Source organism: Arvicola amphibius, chromosome 10, assembly GCF_903992535.2.
Source record: "Arvicola amphibius chromosome 10, mArvAmp1.2, whole genome shotgun sequence".
Classification (NCBI taxonomy): domain Eukaryota; kingdom Metazoa; phylum Chordata; class Mammalia; order Rodentia; family Cricetidae; genus Arvicola; species Arvicola amphibius.
In genome coordinates this window covers 45,350,461-45,368,834 of record NC_052056.1, presented here as the reverse complement: position 1 = coordinate 45,368,834, position 18,374 = coordinate 45,350,461, and the positions used below count along the sequence as shown (strand labels likewise).

Here is an 18,374-nt window from a genome sequence, read left to right as displayed (position 1 = left end):
GCGGTAAAATCCGGATCTCTCCACCCTTTCCCTCTTCGCAAACCGGAGAGATCAGTCTTTCCCGCCCCCCTTTCCACCCTCCCTAGGTCTCCAGTGACCTTCAAACGCTCTTGTCGCCTAATAGGGTTTTATAAAATGGATTCTTCTTGATGTCAGAAAGTCTGTGGAGACCTGCAGCAAATGTGTTTTTAAAATCAAAAGGTAACGAACGGCCCGGATAACTTGGCTATCCTCCAACAGCCAAGCCACATTTAAAAAAAAAAAAAATCACGTGATAGGCTTAAGTCTTCCAGCCAGGATTTTTAACTCGGGACAGAGAGAGGCGGGACTCCATCGTCACTTCCGGCCCTTAGAGCGTGACTCAACGTCACTTCCTTAGCAATGCACTTTAACCCTTGCCATCCTCGTTTTCTGTGCTGTATTTTATAATCCAGTCATAGCGAAAAAAGCGAATAACTCGTTCGCCGACCGCGGAACCATTGACCTCCAAACGATCCGCAAAGGTTCAAGCCTGCGCCGCGCGGCGTGCCTGGGGAGGAGAAGCAGGGTGGAGCTTGAGGTCACATGACTGGCTAGGGCGGACCCGCCCCTTGCAGCTGAAGATTTCCCCTCCCTCAGTGACAGAGCCTCTGGGTCCGGTCTGGGTACTGGTCTGCATTTCGCGCCGCGGCGGGTCAGGTGCGACAGGTAACTGGCGACCTGGGGACGATTGACGGGCTGAGAGGAGATTGGGGACTGGGGAATGTGAACCGCGGTCTGCGGTGCTTGGGGCTCTTTTCCCCTTGTCATCCTGCATGGGCTAGGGGCTCCTTTCTCTAGATCTCCTGGACCCCTGGCCGGTCCCCGTAGTTGACTGACGAGGGACTAGGATGCCCACCTTTCCCTGGGTTGAGAGTAAATGCGGCCATTATGGTTCCCTATTTGGAGTCTTTGGGGCTTCAGGTGGTAGGGTTGCTTTAGCCATTATTCGGGGTTTGCAACCACCTTCAGGTCCCAGTCCCCAAAGCTCCGTCCTTGGCAAAGGCCTTCGCCCGGCTGAGCAGGAAGATAGGAAAACCTGCTGGAGGCAGAGGCGTCTCCGGTGAGACAGGCTTGGGAGAGAATGTCTCTGCCACGGCCCTCACTGCGGAGTCACTGAAGAGCTTCCCTATGAATGTGCGTTCTCGGTGATTCCAAGGGATTTATCGGGTATCCTTGCAGAGAGGTGCAGTGAGTGTTCACTTGCTCTGAATGAGTATGGAAGGGTAAGAGCGGGGCTTATAGCTTTTTCGTCTCGGAGAGAAGGCGGTTGTACTATCTTCAGAACAGGGTGTTTGGTAATGCGACAGTCTCAGTTGAATGGGAAGACGATGAAAGATGGTGTTGCCTGGTTGGGCTGCAGACCTAGGCTAGCTTATGGGAAAGTGATAAGGTTTTCCCGAAAGAGAAGTAATTCTTCAGAAACTGATCAAGCTGAAAACATAAATTCATTTGGCTATAATTTGAAAGCAGGAAGACTAAGTCTAGATACTACTGACTTCGTATTTTCTGCCTGTGGCATCATTCCCCTTTTGGACGTTTTTTTCTTTAAATCCTAGATAATTGCCCCTCCCAATCAATTCTTGGCCATTTTAAATTTGTGAAATAAATCTGTGGTTTCAATTAGCTTTTGCATTAAAAAATTCAAATGACATCTTCTGGCTTGGTATATAATATATTGTGAAAATATGGGAATTATTTTGCCTAGGGTTGCCCAACCATTTGTACTCCATTTTATATGCATGTAGTAGCCAATGTTTTCACCTCAAATATGAGCTTTAGGAAAGGAATGTTTTTCGGTTTGTGGCTAAACTCTTCTATTTGTTGTGCAAACTTAGAAAGTTCCTTGTTTTAAATTGGAAGGCCTTACAAAACTACACATTTGGCTTTTATAACCTAGCTTATACATTTTCTTATATGAAATCAGATTTTTAATTCTAAACAATATGTTTGAAGAATCTGTTTTTCAAAATCTGCGGAGTACTGACAACACAGTTCTTACCTCCTCACATGCTTGAGGGGCTGCGTCCAGTTCTCAGTACTAAAAAGAAAAGAAAATAGGGGAAAGATGGAATGGTTATCTTACAGTGATTGGGCAGACTGAATTTTTCCCCTCCCAAAGTTTGAAATTGCATGATCTTTATTTTTTAACGAGAGCTAAAAACTAAAACAAAAAGATAGTATTTTAACAAAATAGGAAGACTGGCCTGATACTTCTTCCTAAAAATATTATCTGGATGATCTTGCACTGCCCAGAAAAATCATATTGGTATGTATATGTATTTACAATTTTACCATTCTGTGATCTATACTAGACAATAGCTATTGATGTGTTTTTATAACAAGTATAAATACAGACTCTTAACAGTTCTTTCCTTTTCATTCCCGTCATTATTCTGTGGTATGGGTGGCACCACAGTTGGCTCAACCATTCACCTGTTGCCATTTTTATTTGCATGTTTGTGCATGCCTGTGGAGGCCAGAGGTGTCTTCTCTGTTCTTCCCCACCCCCACCCCTTTGCTCACTGATTCAGCAAGCCTAGCTGGCCAGCAAGCCCCAGGCATCCTCCTGTCCGCATTTGCCCCTGAGCAGGGAGGTTAAAGAAACACCAACCCACTTCACTTTTACATGGATGCTGGGGAGCCCAACTCGGATTTTTATGCTTGCAAAGCAAGCACATTAGTGACTGAGCCATCTCCTGAAATACAGTTTTAGCCATTATTTTTCTCCAGAATGAGGTTCCCTGATCTCTTGAGGAGAGGGGGGAAAATGGTGTTGCTTTCCTGCCCATGTGACATTTTACCAAATAAACAGAATTCTTAAGTGCTTTGGAAGTCCAAACCAGTCTGTGCAGGTGCACCAAAATGGACTAGAGAAAACCAGTTAGTTTAAAAGCCCTGAGTAGTAGAGGAGGAGAAGTGCATAGGAAAGAGATGGGATGAGTCTGCAGTTTTATTTCACAATGAATTGCTCCAATTTTAGGGAACTCATTGAAAGCAGTAACTTAAGACTACTGATGAAATCTGGGAGATTCGCGGCAGGATTTGGTGACTAAATAGCAATGGAGAGTAAATGGGAAAAGGTTTTGACATTATATGCACACAGATGATGAGGATTGGAAGGCATTTCTGATACTGTATAGTTGATGAGATTTCTGTGTGTGTCTGGGTGTGGTGGTGCATGCCTTTAATCCTAGCAATGGGAGGCAGAGAAAGCCTAGCAGATATCTGTGAGTCGAAGGCCAGCCTAGTCTATAAAGAAAGTTATAGGCCAGCTAGAACAGTGAGAACATGTTTCAAAAGGGGGAGAGAGAGATTTATATGCAGAAATTTATTTGGGGAATGAGTCCTCCATTAAGTAATATGTAAGAATTCCCACACACACACACCCACACTGTGAGGTCTTAGTTTCACTGTCTTTATTTACTGAATATCATCGGTGAGAAGGTATTCTTCCCCTTTGGGCCAAGGTAGCCAGTCCCTTAGAGTACCACGCAGTAAATATTTTCTATTCCTTTATTTTTGCTTATAGATTATTTCTATGATTTGGGGTACTCCTCTGTAAACTCCCTGCAGTGAAAAGGATGGTGTCTCTATTGCAGTTTCTCCCTGAGAATGCTGGAGTGGATGAGGCCCTGTCCAAGCAAACAAAATGCTAAGGTCCCTGGTAGAGTGTTGAGCAATTAACAAGTAAATTAAACCACTTTAATTCTCATAGATTGTAGTTCCTTCTGAGGTTGTGTGCTAAGTATTAACTTTTTAATGCACGTTTGCAAATACTGGATAGAATAGACTTTGCATGGACTTTATAATACAGTAGCCAATTTACTTCCACAGTGTGTCATGTTTATTGATAAGGCCTATGGTTATTATTCAGTAGGAGAGGGCAGAGATAGTTGTACTAAATGGGAAAAAAATAGTTGTATAGAAACCACACATGCTTTGACAGTAAAGTCAGAGGATCTTCATTCAGCATCCTGTCTTGGTCATGCACCCTTTTGAGTGCACTTGATGCTGGAAGTTTCAGGGTTCTGTACTGAGAAGCTTTCCTCCCAAGAATATTGTGAGTTTGAATGAGATAACCATACACAATCAACTTGAAAGTTTTAAACCTAGATGGTATGTAAGTGTAAAGCAATGCAATTCAAATTTTACCTGAGTAGATTGCCTAATCACAGAGACCTGGGATTAGGTTTTAGCCTTCCCTGTTATTAGCTGTCTGGCCTTGGGCACTTAAAATAAAGTTTCCCTACAGTTAAATCTAGCCCATGGGTGTTATTAAAGTAGATCATGCATATGCTGTGTTTAGTACACATTTTATAAACTTTTTTTTAACGGAGGCCAAGGCTAGCCTTGAACGTGGTCACCCTCCTGTCTCCCTCCTAAGTGCTGGCATTACAGGTATATGCTGCCACACCAGCAGAAATTCTTTCCAATTATACTGACATACGCTGAACTTCTAGGGAGACCTAAGATGTCCAACAAAGTGACCGATGCCCCATTTTTGCACAAAAGGTTTATGTTGAAGTGAATGGACTAGAATTTGAAATGAGTCGATCATGAAAAAAATAGATCCAAAAAAAACACTTGCTACCTTTATTTTTTGAGACTGGCTATGCTGTTACTCAGACTGCTTTCAAACCCGACGTCTAAGGCTGGTCAACCCGCTTTTCCTTCCCAAGTCGCTGGACTACAGGCTCAAGTGTTACCATATGTGGTTCCAACAGACTCTGAACTTATTAGTAGGAGCTGAGAAATATCAACATAATCTCCCCTTTTTTGGGGGGGGGGTTAACTATAGTGGGTTTTTATATTTAAAAGCTTTCTGATGCTTATGATCATTAATGTGTGGACTTGATTTTGAGGAAACAATTTTTCTACTTCCAGAGTTTTATTCCTACATTGCAATACAAAAGACAGCATGGACATGAACTAGAGTGAGAATTTTTTTTAATTCTGTGGAGATTCACACAAATTAGTGCTTTTGCAATGGGAACTATCAGTAAATAAAATAATAGTTGAAATATAGCTTTTGATTATATTTTTCTTTAATCATGACAAAAATATTCATTTACTTTAAGGAAAGTAGTTTACTAAGAGATAATTGAATATTTACATTAATGTCAATTCACTATAGAATAATTGCTATATAGTTAGTATATGTTCATGCGTTTTTGTATTGATAAGTAATATATGATCAATAAGAATGCATTCCCTGCATTTCTTGGGGAGGGGGGTGTTTTGATACAGGGTTTCTCTGTGTAACAGCCCTGGCTGTCCTGGGACTTGCCAGGCAGACCAGACTGGCCTTGAACTTACAGAGATCCACCTTCATTTGCTGGAATTAAAGGTGCACACCACTACATCTGATACCTGGTCTCACTTTTTATCTTGAGGCAGAGTTCCACTAAGTTGTCCAAACTGACCTTGAATATGTTCTATACACAGGGAAATCTTGAAGTTGTTAGATTCCTACCTCATTCTCCCAAGTTGGTGACTTTACAGGTCTGTGCTACTAGGTCCAGCTAAAAAAATTTTAAATCTCATTTAAATTTAAACACAAGTAATTCTTTCATCCTAAAATTGCATGAATATCTTAAATGAAAATGCTTTGACTTATTTATAACAAAGTAGTTTATTGTATGTGTACTTTTAGGCTTAAATATGTAAGTACAGACTTTTTCTTTTTTAAGAAATAGAGGTAAAGGGACAAGTGGTTGCATAACATGCATAAAGCCCTGATTTGATCTCCAGTGTCACATAAATCAGGTTTGTGGTGGCACCTGTCTGTAATCAGGAAGTGGGAGCAAGATCAGCAACTCAAGGTCATCCTCAAGCTGATGTCAAGGTCGATTTGGAGTACAGAGGTTTTTGTCGTGTGTGTGTGTGTGTGTGTGTGTGTGTGTGTGTGTGTGTATGTGTGTAAATCCTAATATCTAAAGAAATTTTCATTGTGTCAAAGTGATACTTAAGTGCAGAGGGGAGGCATATTTATAGTAAACTAATTAAATTTGTCTAAAGATTTAGATCTAAATAAGGTATTTTAGATATTAGTCAAATTTTATTTCTATATAGAACATAAACCAAGGAGAAATACCTCCAAGTTAGGAAAGGAAAAAATAGACATATGAAACTATATAAGTAATCTTACAATTTAAAAACTACCTGGTAGGACCGTACATGGAGAGCATGTGACCAGAAGTTCACAGAAGAAAGTGCTTACCATTTAACTAACGTGATGATAACTATAACCTTACTAGGTAACATTAATATTAACATTAACATTAACATTAACAGTGAATCAGTATGTCTCTGACTCTTAAAAATTAAACGGTAAACCATGTTAACAGGGATGTATGGGGAAAAACAGTCTCATAAATGCTAGTAGATAAATGAATTGTTCTTTGTTGGTTTGGTTTGTCTAACAAGCAAACAGTATTAGTATTAGAAATGCATGAATCCTTCCAGTGGTCTCCAGTGAAATCTTTTTCCTTGGAAACAAAATCACCAGTGAGCAAGCGAGAACATGTTTGCATGGATATTGACAGTGCCAAAATCCTGGGAGTAGGAGAACGCATAGTAGCAGAAGTATTATGCAAATTATGGTACAGTCATATTCTAAAATGTTGTGATGTCATTCAGTAGTAGGAGTTGAGTCTCTCCTGGTAACTTGGAAGAATTTCTAAATATATCCTGAGAGGATTTCCAACATGTACCTTAGATGATAAAAGTAAAGTGAAGGGAAATGTATATCATAAAAGATTCTACTTTTTTAAAACCATGTGTGAGATATTATGTGTTTTGTGTGTCTTGTTAGCACTGGAAAGGAGGAAATAAGTAGAAAAAGAGGAGAGGTCAAAGAGGTAGAGTGTCCACAATAAGATACACATACATGTTTGTACACGTCTATATGCACAAGGAATTATGGGAAAGGATGATAATCAAAGATCTAGTGGTTGCCTCAGAAAGGCTAGATAAACATTCCATTATGTCGTTTTCAATTTGTACAATGAATACAGCGTTTCTATAAGTAGTAAAAACAGAACTATTTACATTTTAAAAAAGAAGCTAAAGGTCAGGTAGGCTAAAGACGAAATAGCAAGATGAAAAATAGTTTCTGCAGTGGCTAGGCATGAAAGTTACTTGAAATATATTTTTGTCTTAGATATTGTAGAAGGAATTGAGTGAATTATCCTTGTAACTCCATAAATTATTCATTTTATTTGTGGTAACCATTGAGCACCTAATAAGAAATTATCATGCAAATGTACCAAAAAAAAAGAGATAGATATTAGCAGATAAGGGTCAAATTGTCATGTCTTTTGGTGCTGGTTTAAATGCTCCAGAATGTTTTATGCCTTGGAGACGTAGAGCGTATTGCACAAGTGGAGTTTCTGCCTCCTGACTTAGACACAATCAGTGTAGGAGAAGTCCACTTGTAGTCCACCAGATTGCAAGACATACTTTTTCTTTAAGAAAACTTGAAATAAAGCAAAGTTTGGGGGATTTGGTGAGAGGCATGCATCAGTGGTTGTCTGCAGATACTGTATTCAGTCCCCAGTGCCCACGTTGGGTAGGTTAGGACTGCCTGTAACTCCAGAGAGATCAGGGACTCTGACCCTTTCCTGCCCTTCACCAGCCCTGCCACACACATGCACAGACTCCCACACAGACACATGCATAAAAAGAAAAGTTTAAGCCTTTAAAAAGCAAAGTTTAAACTATTTGCAGTAAATTAGTACTTGATTTTACTTGTTTGTTTATTTATTTTGAGACAGTATAGATGTGTTACCCAAGTGCCCTTAAACTGGAGTCCCTATTGCATCATTCTCCAAACGCAGGGTTTAGAGATGCAGTGCATTGCACACAGCTTGATTTCAATTCTCGTCTAAGAATTAGAAGTTGATACATTGTTTAATACCATTATAGGAAATGGCAGATGGTTGGGAGTTGAATTTGTCTCATACTTAAAATATACCTCATGCCACTGCTTTTCTTTCTTTTTTAATACATAACTTTTTGCTAGTTTGTTAAGTGTGTGTATGTGTGTGTGTGTTCTGTATCATGAATGGTATAACAAAATCCTTATATACCTTTTAAATTAAATGGTTTAATACCATGTATAAGCATGGTGAACCTTTCATATGAAGCATTTCTGTTTGTCTTTTCCTAGCCCTCTCATCCCCATGTTATTGTCCATACATGGTTAGTACCTTTTGAATTAGTATTTGAGCATTGATCTTTCTTCACTTAAACAGTGTTAGTCCCTTGGAGACTTTTCACAAAGCTTCCTTTTAAATGCCAGTTGAGTACTTAATTACTCCATGAATCATCATTGTCATATGAAACATTTCTGGGAGATGGTTTCTGGTCCAGGCCCTTTTTTGATCCATCTGCCTCCGCCTCCTCAGCAGACCCTACCAGCATGTGCCACCACAAGTGGCAAGGCCTTCTTCTTAATCCTTTAATTACCTATGGAAGCTTCACCGCAACTTTCTAAGGTGATGCTTATTTTCATCCCCATTTTCCAAATGAGAAAAATTATGCATGTGATGGTTAAATATTCAATAATATAACTAAAGCTGATAAGTAGTAGAATTCAGGATTTGAACTCAGGGACTATCTTTCTAGATATTACTGTTTTAATGCCATTAAGCATACAAATTCTATCACAAGTTATTTAGTCTTTATATTTTTTTACAAAGTGTGTGTGTTTGGGAGGGTGGTTTGTGAAAGTCAGAGGACAACTTTATGGAGTTGATTCTTTCCTTCCGCATTTATGCAGGATCTGAGAATCAAACCCAGGTTACTCCTAGGTTGGCAAGGTCAGAGCCATCTCACTGGCCCCTAGTCTCCATATAAATGGGCATCCCGATCCTTACATAAGAAAGTGCTATAATAAATATTTACCATCATTCATATTCATTTCAAACTCCTTAAATTTTTTGAGCTGTAGCATGTTATAAGAATATAAGAGACTGTTTGGCACCAAATCTTTGATGTGATCCAAAGCAGAAACTCTTCTTTTTTGGGGGGGATGTTTATTCATTTTTCCGAGACAGGGTTTCTCGGTGTAGCCCTGGCTGTCTTAGAACTCAGAGATCCACCTGCCTCTACCTCCTGAGTGCTAGAATTAAAGACATACACCATCACGTCAGCCAGACAAGCAATTTAAAGCTCTGAATCTACTCAGGTGGGATTGAATGTACATTTACAGAACATGCTATTGTTCGTTGATGTGTGTTTGTGTTTGTTTTAAACATGATCTCATCATATACTGGGACTATGAAGGGCTGAGGAAACATCCAGAAATAGAGGTAATTAGGCTGTGGGTAAAAATTAGCAATCAAGACTTTCTTAAGTTAGCATAGCACAGAGCAATGCTCTGCCTTTTAGAGCCATTGAGCTACACCAACATATATCCAAAATGTTAGAGCAAGGCCTGGGTCTTAAGACAGAAACCTTAGGCCCCATTTAGAATAGGCTCTGTTTCTTCCTAAGTCATCATCCAAGACACTATTTTGGTTTTTCAAGAAAGGGTATCTCTGTGTAGCCCTGGCTGTCCTGGAACTCCCTCTTTAGACCGGGTTGGCCTCGAACTCAGTGATCTGCCTGTCTCTGCCACCCAGTGCTGTGATTAAAGGTGTGTACCACCATGCCTGACTTATTACCAGCATTAAAATCCAAGTTCCTGTTTCAAATCCTTACTAATACTACCTTGGTGAGTCTTAATTTTTTTAGCCATTCTAATAAGCATTATGGTTTTAATTTGTACTTTCCAAGTGATAGAAGGTATCTTTGAAAGTATTTAAGTTATTCGCCATTTGTGTCAGTGTGTATATTAATATGTTTAAGTCTTTTGCCTCTTTTAATTGGAATGCCTTTTAAATAACATTTTTTAAAATTTGTATGCATGTGTATGTCTCAGTCTGTGTGTGTGGAGGGGGTCAGAACAACTTTGGGGAGTAAATTCTCCCTTTCCATCATGTGTGTCCCAGGACTAAAATTAGGTCATCAGACATTTGGGCAGATTCTTTTTTTTTTTTTTTTTTGGTTTTTCGAGACAGGGTTTCCCTGTAGCTTCTAGAGCCTGTCCTGGATCTAGCTCTTATAGACCAGGCTGGCCTCGAACTCAGAGATCCGCCTGCCTCTGCCCCGAGTGCTGGGATTAAAGGCGTGCGCCACCACCTCCTGGCTTGTGGGCAGATTCTTATATCTGCTATGCTATCTCACCAACCTACATTGTCTTCTTATTCAGGATCATTAAGGGTGGGTAAGGAAGAGGGGAGAAGTTTGGAGGAATTGGGGGAGGGAAACCATAATCAAAAAATATGTTGAATGAAGAAAAATATTTTAATGGAAAAAAATCATAAAGAAAATTAGAAAATAAATATATGAAAGAAAAAACATTGCTTTTCTAAAATTATATTAAGGTATTACAGTTTTGCCTTATAAATATTTCCTCACAGCAATTTCTCTTTTATTCTAATAATATTTTTTGAGAAGTAAATTTTTTTACTTTTCTAAAATCCAGTTTGTCAATTTGCTATTTGTTTATGTTAAATTAAATCTAACTAATTCAGGCTCAAAGGATGCATTTTGTAGTTACAGGTTTGACATTTAGGTCTACTATCCATTTTCAGTTGTTTTTTTGTATGTTTAGGTTTTTGTTTGTTTGTTTTGGTTTTTCTCTGTATAACCCTGGTTGTCCTGGAACTTGCTCTGTAGACCAGGCTGGTCTCCAGCTCACAGACACCCGCCTGCCTCTGCCTCCCGAGTGCTGGGGTTAAAGGCCAGCCCCACCGTACTCAGATTCTGTTGGTTATTATCTAGTGCAGGTATGGACTGAAGAGCTTTGGTAGTGGCTTTTGTTTTGTATGTGCATACCCTTTTATTCTACTGTCACTTGTTGAAGAGGTAATAGTTCTCTACTGAATTCATACTTCTGTCAAAAGTCATTTCTTCATTTTTCCATCATGTATACATAGCCTTTTTGAGTTGACTATAAATTTTTAAATAATACTAGCCCAAATAATAGACTTTACACTCTGTGCATTTACTTTAGAATTATTTGTGTTATGGTTAATAATTTAAACCACCAAATTATTGATAAAAATATAACATTTAAATTTTTAGCAAGCTAATATACTTAATAAAAGGAACTTTCCTAATATTTTAAGATGCTTAATAATACTTTTATTTCAGAAGTCATTCTGTGATAATATTTGGCTTCAGCTTTGGTCCCAGGGAAGTGCTGATTTAACAAACTTGGGCCTTGGGCATTGGGCCAAGCTGCATTTCTAAGGGCTATCGGTTTCCATTCAGTGAATAGGAGTTCCTGTTTTACTCATGCCCCAGCCAAGACTGAAACTAAATAATACTAGGTGTTTGTGTCCCGAGTGAGCAGCTCGACTGCTTTATGACAAAAGCAGGTGCCTCTGTTTTCCTGGTAGTTACAGTCCAGCACTCACATGTGTATGGGTGGTGGGTGCATGCGGGTCCCAGCAAGTATGTGGACATTAGAGGGCAGCTTATGGGAGGATTGAACTCAGGTCCTCAAGTTTGAAGGCAGAAGCCCTTATGCTCTGAGCCATCTCACTGCTTTGCTTTTTAGTTTCTTGAGCTAGGATCTCACTATATAGCCCAGGCTAGCCTTAAACTTGAGCTCTTGCCTCATTTTCCAAATTCAAGAATTACAGAAGTGAGCTACCACACCTTGATTTGTTTCACAAATTTATAATTACAGTAATGGTTAATTTAGTGCTACACAATAGCAATTGGGAGACTTATTGCAAGTACCACGTTAATTCCTTAGCAAACTACACCATTTAAAACCTATGAATGACCAAGTCTTTCTCAACTCACGGCCAACTTAATAAGTAAACTGTAGGTGTTACTAATTGAAATATACTTGGGCAAACTATTAGAAATGCTATTTCTTGCTCACTGAATTGAAAAATATCTGTGGACTTTTTACCATAGCTGTGTATTTCAATTTAGGTTGTAGAGGTTTTTTATCCATATTGGATACTGTGCTGGTTTTAACTATCGACTTGACACAACCTAAAATCACTGGGACTATGGTCCTTCCTAATGAGGACTTATCTAGATCAGGTTGGCAGTAGGCAAGACAATGGGAGATCATCTTTATTGTTAATTAAAGTAGACAATTGTTGGCTGCACAGTTCCCTGAGACAGGTTCTGAATTGTGTAACACAAGAGAAAGCTAGGTAAATACACGCAAGCCAGCCACATGAGTAACCCTCCTCCTTGATTATGAATATAATTTGACTAGTTGTTCGAGTTTCTGTCTTGATGTCTCCTCGATGATGACAGAATTGTAAGCCTAATAAGCCTTTTTCTCCCTCAGGTGCCTTTGTCAGGGTGTTCTAGCATAGCAACAGAAATGAAACCGCTTTAAGGGCTTAGCTGCACATTACTAAATTGCTTCCCGTGTTCCTTAGTAATAAATTCAAATTGCTTCTTTGTAATGATTATGGGTTATTCTTTTGACCATTAATTCAGAACCTGCTAAGGTAGCTCTTCAAGTGATTTGCCACATTAAATCTCCATTGTCCTAAAATAGTACATAATACTTTTAGTTGTACATAATTTAAGTCCATGTGGCTATATTTGCAATATGCAAAAAGAAAAAGAATTTATAACCATTTCTAGAAATACTTTAAAAATAATTGTGGGCAAGGCTAACAACTAAGCTTGAACCCATTTAACTGGTAAAATTGAAATTCTGTTCCCAGCTTATGTCTTCATTTTCAGAAATGCTTTTGTTTTGCTACAAGACTGAAGTGTGTGTGTGTGTGTGTGTGTGTGTGTGTGTGTGTGTGTGTAGAGGGTGTATGTGTAGAGGGTGTGTATGTAGAGGGTGTGTGTAGAGGGTGTGTGTGTGTAGAGGGTGTGTGTGTAGAGGGTGTGTAAGTAGGCATGCACTTGGGTGTCATCATGTTATCTTATTCCATTAAACCCGCTCGCCTCCTGTAATTTTCTTGTGCTCCTCTACTCTTTGACTCCCAGCTTTGTTTATACATTCCCTTAGTATTTTTCGTAATTTTCATGAACTATTTCACTAATGACCTTAAGTTTACCTTCCATTCATTTTTTATGATACTACAAAATGTGTATACTTGTAAAATATTTATTCCTGAATCATTCTATTTTATTGTTACTTTGACCAATTGAGTTGATCCATAAAGACAAAGACCCAGAACCTTTGTCCTTCTGTGTTTTCATTTGTAGCAAGGTGGCCTGACTGTCCAAAGTCCCAGACTGTTGCTACATTTTATACATCCTGTGCAGATTATGGGCTTCCAAAGGAAGGTGTGCTTTCTCCTAGGCAGTGTTCTCTAAAAGAGAAGAGAAATTACTCTCAGAAACTCCTAAAAGATTTTCCTTGCTTTTTATTGGTCAGACTATTCCCAAACAAGCCATTTCCAAGCAAGTTGTTGCTGAAGCAACTGAAATGATAGAATTCCCAAAATTTGAAGGAAATTTGGGTTTAGGTTTTATTGACAGAAAAAGAAAGAGGAGTCTTAAGTATGTATAGTGAAATAAATCTGTCATATAGCATTTCTTTGTCTTTCTGGGGTTTTTTGTCTCTTCTCTTCTCTCCTCTCCTCTCCCCTCCCCTCCCCTCCCCTCCCTTCCCCTCCCCTCCCCTTCCCTCCCCTCCTCTTCTCTTCTCTTCTTTTCGTGTGTGGTCCTGGCTGTCCTGGAACCCATTCTGTAGACCAGGCTGGCCTCCATCTCACTGAGATTCTCCTGCCTCTGCCTCCCAAGTGCTGGGATTAAAGTTGTGCGCCGCCGCCACCACCAACGCCATATAATATTTCAGATAGATCTGCTGAGCAGGTAAAAATAGATGAATAGGAAAGTACTTACAGAATGACTAGTTTGCAGTAGTATCTTGCATTAGAAATGACCAAAGTAAAGTTTTTAACAAAGTAAAGTTAATTAACTTTGAGCAAGCATAAAAATATTAAACAGGTTAGGGTGCCTTTCTCTATGCAGGAAAATTGCTGATAAAAATAAAGAGATGTAAGTAAGGTCAGACTAGGTGGCACGTGCTTATAGTCACATCACTCAGGAGGCAGAGACAGTGGGATTACAAATTCGAAACCAAGATGGGCAGTACACACAACGAAACCCTGTCTTTAAAGTAAATCAGTAAATAAGAAATGGAATAGTGGACACCTACATACATGTCCTGATGTGATTGTGACATCCTGCATACCCATATTGACCTGTCACACTCTATATCTTGGGATGCATACAATTAATAATAAAAGAAACTTAAGTATTTGGTTGAAATCTAATGATTTTTTTATAAACAAAATAACCAAAAAACTCTGTGCTTTCCAAAAAATTGTTTTTAATGAATTAGTATGTTCTTTTTCAAACATTATATTAACTAACACCTCAGTGTTAGTGAAGTGAGTCAGATTTGTATGTGATTTGCCTTGGAACTTTAGTATTATCTGTTAAGTCACCTTCTTGTCTCTAGCCCAAACTATGGTAGCAGAAGAAATTGGTTCTAGGAAAAAGACATTCCTAGGTACAGCACACTAACAGTGGCAGTTTGGCAGGTGCTGTAAGGCGGAGGTGGGAAGGCAGCTTCTGGTGTTCTGCAGTGCTGGTGGGGAGAGACTGGTGACTCACTGTCAGATGACTGTTATGCTGCCTTCTGGGTTGTTCCTTTTCTATAACAGATTCTTTTCTGTTTCATTTTTTCGCAAATATGGTGGGGACTATAATTTATAATTAAGGGTATCTTAGTTGTAAATTATAGTTGCTTTTTATCCTTAAGTAGGAATCCAGTAGCTCAGGATAAATTTTAATGTAATCATTGAGTTGGTTTTTGTTTGAATGTAGCTGTGTATGCCACATTTTCTTCCTGACTCTGGGTGGTAGCTCTGGAGTTCCAGCCCAGAAACTCTGACCTGCTTAGCTAGTGCTGTATCCCTGTCACATCCCCGGTAGGGATAACTGTATAAACGAAGGAGTCTTATGCAGCATCAAATCATAGTAGTATATTTGCACCTTCTACTGTAAAGACTTGGGATAAGGTTAGCTTTTGATATAATATGACTCTTAATTTTCCCCCTGAAAATACTTTAGAAGGTTGTTTAACATTTTTTAATTATTTTTTATTTTTTATTGTTTATCTGTGGTTGTGGCCTTGTGCACATGTATACGGGTGCCCAAAGTACATGTTCAGGAGACCGGAGGCACAGAAATAGACTTTACTACAAGAGCAGACTGCTCTTCTAACTTCCCAGACACCTTTCCAGCCTGTGTTGGACCTAGGCCATAACACACGCCTTTAGTCCCAGCATTTGAGAGGCAAGACAGGAGAATCTCAGTGAGTTCGAGGCCAGCCTGGTTTCAGGATAGCCAGGAATATTACACAGAGAACCCCTGTGTAGTTTAAAAAAAAAAAATTATTGGGCACTTTTTATTTTGACTGTTTTTATAGATAGCAAGAAATAGTTACTATGTTGTATAACAGTGTTTATCAAACTGCTACATGCTCAATTGTGTTCACTTATCAAATCTCTGTAATATGTCTACCTAATAAAAAATTTTCAGTTTCCTTAAACTCCTTTGTATTACTAATAGAAAATGTTGTTTTGGCAGAGCTGATGTAGAATTCACAAAATTATAGATCTGAGAAGAGAGAGCTTTTGAGATGTTCTGATGTAACTGTCACAATGAGGTAGAGAATATTATATTGTCTTTATCAAATATAATTGTTTCAAATGCAAGTACTAGAAATCAACATAGTAAATTAAGGGTGCAGAAGAGTATAAATACGTAAAGAGCATAGAGTTAGAGGCCAGCTGCCCAGGTTCAAATCCTGCATTTATTTTCCTTTTCCTCCTTTTTTTTGAGACAGGGTTTCTCTGTGTCGCCTTGGCTGTCCTGAAACTCACTCTGTGGACCAGGCCAGGTATTTTCTTTCAACTGAATGTTTATGAGTTCTAGGCCTGCCTAGTCTACACAGTGAGATCCAGAACAGCCAGGGCTACACAGAGAAATGCCATCTCAAAAAAAAAAATTGTCAAATTAAAGCAAAGATGTGCATCTGATGACAAGTTGTATAGAGGTAAATTTGTAGTGTGTCACCTGGGCTTTTGAGTCTCTTACTATCCTTTGTTTTGTTTTTTCAAGACAGGGTTTTTCTGTATCTGCCCTGGAACTCACTGTGTAAACCAGGCTAGCCTTAAACTCACAGATTTCCACCTGCCTCTGCCTCTGGAGCACTGGGATTAAACCCACTGTCTTATTATCTTAATGTTATTGCTTCTAATGCCTACTATGTGCCTCAAATGTTTAAAACAACAACAACAAAAAGAAGTTTAAAAGTATGGGTCCCAAAATTCCCATTGTGGCTATACTTATCCAGCTGACTGATAAACCCACAGACAGCTGACTAATGAACAAATCCATTTGATTTCTTTCCATTAATCATCGTTTATATATGGCTGAGACTTTAATTATCTAGGTTTAAAAATTACATGAAGACGTTTGAAGGCCTTTCTGCACCCAGGAGAGTTGAGCTGTCTACTGGAGAACACTGCTGTGTACTCTGATGCCTTTTCTCTCCTATGTAGCCTGATGCCTCTTAGTCACCAGAGTGACTCCAAAGTGTAGTCTGATGTCTCGAGTTTCAGCTTTCCCTAAGCTCCACTTCACACGCCTTCCTTTTACAATCTTCTAAAATCAGCCTGTGCTGCTTCTGAGAGCACGCACATCTCTTTATTTTAACTGCCCGGCTGGCTTTTTTCTCACCATGCCAGAAGAGGATTAAAGGATGCTAAAAGGAAATTTGGATATCACGACATATTTTCTTCTGTAGTACAGCAGCTGGCATATCATAGATGCCTACAGTACATTTTGTTCAATAAATAAAATTATGATATTACACAGCATAATTTTTTTAAAAAAACTAGCCAGGTAATTATGTTTGCTTAAATAATAGAAAGGTAAGAATACATTTAGGAGCCTGGAAAGATGCTCCCTAGGATAAAAGCATTTGTTGCTATTGCAGAAGACCTGGATTTGGTTTCAGCACTCACATAGTGGCTCACAACCATCTGTAACCCTAGCTGCAGGGGCTCTGATGCCCTCTTCTGACCTCTTTGGGCATCAGGCATGCATGTGGTACATATACATACATGCAGACCAAACATTCATCCACCCCACCTCACCCAACCCCTGCATTCACTTGCTCCTGTACACATACAAACATGCACCATTAAAAAAAATCTTATTTAAAAAGCAAAAGCAGCAGCTGCTGCTACATTAAACATTAAACCTTTTAGAAACAAGGCAATCTTGGCTTAGAATAATAAAATTAAATTAGTTCCTCTTCATATCCCTTTTCCCTCAGGCAGACCAGTGAGGTATCTTACCACAGTCCTGTTGGACTCAACAGATGAAACAGGATAATCAAAGAATTTGATTTTCCCAATGCCACAATTTAAAAATTTAAGCTCAGTCTTTTTGACTCAAAGCCTTGGTCTCTGCCGCACAAAAAAAGACGTGTCCAGATCACCCGAAGTAATAGTCTTTTGTTCTTACCCAATATTTAAAGTGTTTTTATTTCTAGTGCTCCATTTTGAAAGCAGTCAATACAAATGCGATAAAATACTTACGGGAAGGCTAGCTCAGGGAGTGACGGATCATAAAAAAGACTGCCTTGGAGCAAGGAACAACAGAAGGCACCTGGGAGGGAGCACAGACAACCCACTGTGAAAGAAGGCATTTCTGGAAGTAAATGGGTTTTTCAAAATTGAGATTTTATTCAAGTAGCATTATTAAGGGAATGTTTGTGAGCCTTTCTCACTTCACAAGGAACATTTGACCAAATCTGTAATTAAATCACAATTCTTAGAGAATTAGCAGTGTAATTTTTGCTTTTTTCAGTTAAAGATAAGAGATTTTGATTTGTCTCAGTTTTCCTGCAGCATATTAGAGGAACCTAAATGTGATCCCGAGTCAGCTGACTCAAGGTCTCATGCTGTCTCCACTTTACTGGGCGGATGATCATGTGTCACAAGCACTGTACAGGGAATACCCACACTGGGGAAGAACTTAGTCTGGCCAATGACCTCACTACCATGTCTACTTTTCTGAAGGTGTGCATATATGTGTGCACGTCTGAATGTGTGTTTGCATGCGCATCACATCCATACGAGACCCCACAGAGATCACCTGACAGTGGATCGCCTGGAACAGTTGTGAACTACCGTGTGGGTGCTGGGAACTGAACTGAGCTCCTCTGCAAGAGCAGTAAACTGTCTTAACCACTGAGCCACCTCTCCAGCCCTGGAGAGTTT

General features: G+C 39.2%; 1 protein-coding gene across 1 annotated transcript in view; it reads left to right on the top strand.

The window, feature by feature from the left end:
* The first annotated feature begins 385 nt into the window (after positions 1 to 385).
* Positions 386 to 18,374, top strand: part of Atp6v1a (ATPase H+ transporting V1 subunit A) — a 55,140-nt gene continuing 37,151 nt past the window's right edge. The window contains exon 1 of the mRNA XM_038344650.1: positions 386 to 687. The gene's annotated coding sequence lies outside the window, so the exon portion shown is untranslated. The remainder of the gene's footprint in view (positions 688 to 18,374) is intronic.